Raw genomic sequence first — 3,630 nt, forward strand, 5'->3', positions numbered from 1 at the left:
AAATAATAGCATAGCTGGATGAGCAGTGGATTTGGTAGACTGAGGGAGAGATGTTTCTCACACGTTCATGCCACTGGGTCTCTAACAATTCTTTCTTGTGCAGCACTCTCATCAGTAGAGAGAGAATATATTGGTAGGCCAGTCTTACTATTCCACTAGCAGCTTTTTGTAGAATCTGGTCTTTGACCTAACATTGATATAATGTGGACCATAGACTAAAAAACTTCCTTTAGTGTTTGCCTCAGCAGCACATAGACTAAAATCAGAATGCTACAGAGAAGATTAGCATGGTGCCTGCACAAAGAGGGCATGCAAATTTGTGAAACATTTCATATTTTTGATGAAAAGAAAACCAACACATGGGAAAACATATTTGCCAGTGATACCTCACATGAGGGTTTGATCTCCAAAATATATAAACAACTCATATGACTCAACACCAGGAAGATAAACAATCCAATTTAAAAGTGGGCAAAAGGCCTGAATAGACACTTCTCCAAGGAGGACATACAGATGGCCCATAAACATATGAAAGGATGCTCAAAATCACTAGCCATCAGAGAGATGGAAATTAAAACCACAATGAGATATCACCTCACACCGATCCGGATGGCCATCATTAATAAATCAATGAACAGCAAGTGCTGGCGAGGCTGTGGAGAACAGGGAACTGTTCCTAGTGACTGTTGGTGGGAATGCACACTGGTGTGGCCACTGTGGAAAACAGTATAGAATTTCCTCAAAAAACTAAAAATAGAACTGCATTTTGACCCAGTGATTCCACTGTTTGGAATAGACCCTAAGGATCCTGAAACATGAATTCAAAAGAACTTATTCACCCCTATGTTCATAGCAGCATTATTTATAATAGCCAAGTGCTGGAAACAGCCTAAGTGCCCATCAGTAAATGAGTGGATCAAAACCTGTGGTACATTTTCACAATGGAATACTACGCAGCAGAAAGAAAGAAGGAGCTCCCACCTTTCTCAACAGCAAGGATGGAACTGGAGAGCATTACACTAAGTGAAATAAGCCAGTTAATGAAAGACAAATGCCGTATGACCTTATCTATAAGAGGAGCCTAAAGAACAAAAAAACAAGCAAGCCAAATAGAGCTAGAGGCAGGGGAACAAGGAACAGACTGAGGGCGACCAGAGGGCAGGGAGTAGAGGGATGAGGATGGGAAGAAGGGGAAGGGACTAGTCAAGGTACACTTGTGAATGACGCACAGACAGACAACAGAGTGGGGACTGACTGTGGCCAGTGTGGGGGGCGGGCTTAGTGGAGGAGGGCAAAGGGGGAAAATGGGGACAACTGTGATAGAATAACAATAAAATATTTTTTTAAAAAGATAAAAGACTTCCTCTGTTTTTGTTGGAGATGTTCAGTGGTAGAACAATAGGCCCGGAATCAACAAATATTCTTATAATAGTTTATAAATGATATAAAATAAAAGATCACTGTGTTTAGGAAAATTGAGATCTTCAGGAAAATTGATTGTGGGAGACCTTACTAATGACTATTTCTATCCTTCAGAGGACATACCCCCTTGGAATTAGTCACAATCATGTGATTTGCTTTAACCAAAGAAATGTTAGCATGAGCAATATGTGTCCCCTCTAGATGGAATTAACATGTGAAACTTCTCCGTTGTTCATATTTTGTGCCCCTGACCCCACAAACCCCGAAGCTTTGCATTGAGATGGTAGTTTTACAAGATGGTAGGACGTCTGCCAACCTAGACCATGAAATGACTCTTGTGCCCAGAGCCTGTCTGCTGATCAGCGTTAGGGGGGTCAGTGAGCCAGGCTGTGAGAGAATTCACAAAGAGAAGAAAGTGTAGATAATAAAGTTTTTATTCACTCTCCAAGAAAGGAGAGGGGCGTGGTATGGAGAGATACACCAGGCTTAAGGGGGTGGGGGCTTTGAGCTTTTATTGGATTGCAATTGGATTAAAAAAGGGTGGAGGGTTGCTGTTGTGAGATCCCTGGGCTGTTGAGTTTGTAACAAGAGGCTGCAGTTTGCTCTAATGTTGTCTTCGGTCTACGACTGTAGGGAGTGGTTAGTTCTGTTCTTGCTTTCCAGTAATTTCCAGTCCTGGAGTCGTAAACTCAGAAGAGTAACATGGCAGTCATGTTTAATAAGGTCAGGCCTGCTAGGCAAATGGTGCCACGGCAGCAAATGGGGCTGGCTTTATCAAGCAGTGTAGAAAATATAATGCAAATAAGAAAACAAAACCCAAGACCATGTTTTTTTTCTCCCTCAGAATAATCTGTTTTTAATCCTAATTAGAAGAGAACTTGTTTGTCCATCTTGTAAGGACACATGAAATATATTTACTAATAAAGACAAGCAACACACTGCTTTTACTTTTATTGCATTTATTTGATGCTGAATTTACTCCCAGGTCATACGTTTTTGTTTCTTCAGTTTTCTCAGGGATATCTTGTTCTTCTGTGCAACCTCCTCTTCAGGTTCGGAACAATCTGCTCTTTCTCAGTAGGATCATGTCAACGTGGCAGGGAGAGCTCATGTGTGGGTTAATCTGCTCATCTTGGGAGCTTTGTTCACCGGCACATGCTCAATGACCAGAGAATCTACAACTAAACCCTTAAGTTCAACTCTACTCTCTGCATTTTTTTAGCATGTGCAGTGAAAATTCAGCATGCTTTTTGAGCTGCAGACCCTGTGTCCAGCCCCACTGCTAGGCCTGAGCATCTTCCAACTCTACTGTTTTAACAACAGAATGGCACACATCACTCCTGTAAAGTGACATCCTTCAGATATTTGGTGGCTTTTCACATGTGCATACTGTTGATGGCCTGGGCAGTTTCACAGATGTTCGTAAAGTGAATGAGAACATTTGAATCTCTTTATCTGCATAATTTTGTGGGGTTTTCTGATTCAAGAGAACAGCAGACCATCTTCAGAGGTCACCTCAGGCCACTTATGGAAAGAGCAGAAAACCCAAAACTATTGGGTTAAGCCACTGAGATTTGGCGCAATATATTTACAGCAGCATAATTTAGCTTCATTTGACTAATGGACTGATCAATAGGAAAAATGCACAGAAAGCGGGCATCTAATTATACAAACCCTGAGGTGTCGCTAAAGGGGAAGATCCCTGCAGGCTGGAGGAGTCATAGAAGGCATATCTGGTCAACTGGAATAATAAGACATAGACTAGATAGAGTTCAGGAGAGAAAATGGCAGGGTTATGCACTTGGAGTTGAAAAGTGAACATATTCAAAGGCAAGGTGCCAACCACTCAAAGGCAGTTGGCCGGAAAACTGAAAGTATAGCTTTAGTGGATATCCAGTTGACCAGGAGGAGTTGCCACGACCCTGCAGTTCTGTTGATTAAAAAAAATGCAAGCAGAGAACTGTGGCAAATGAAAAGCATGTCTGTATCATGAGGTAATTGCTACGCTGCTCTGCACGGATCAGAGCTGAAACAGAGAGCGAGGCCAGCTCTGGTCTCCATAGTTCAATGGGATTGAGAGAATGTGGAGAGTTCAGAGCAAAAGCCAAATAGTCATTCATTGACCAGCAAAGATGGGCTAAGGGCCTTGAAATGATTTACCCAAGAAGGGAAAGGCTTCAGGGCGATTTAAGAAGCATCAGCTTTGGA

At 42.1% G+C, this 3,630-nt stretch overlaps 1 non-coding gene across 1 annotated transcript; it reads left to right on the plus strand.

Moving 5' to 3' along the window:
* Nucleotides 1-232: 232 nt before the first annotated feature.
* LOC129084479 (U6 spliceosomal RNA) lies at nt 233-339 on the plus strand. The gene has a single exon (XR_008530604.1). It is a non-coding gene; the product is annotated as a U6 spliceosomal RNA (small nuclear RNA).
* The last annotated feature ends 3,291 nt before the right edge of the window (nt 340-3,630 follow it).

This window comes from Pteronotus mesoamericanus, unplaced genomic scaffold, assembly GCF_021234165.1.
Source record: "Pteronotus mesoamericanus isolate MK-2021 breed Mesoamerican mustached bat unplaced genomic scaffold, CSHL_Meso_final scaffold_174, whole genome shotgun sequence".
NCBI classification, from domain to species: Eukaryota; Metazoa; Chordata; class Mammalia; order Chiroptera; family Mormoopidae; genus Pteronotus; species Pteronotus mesoamericanus.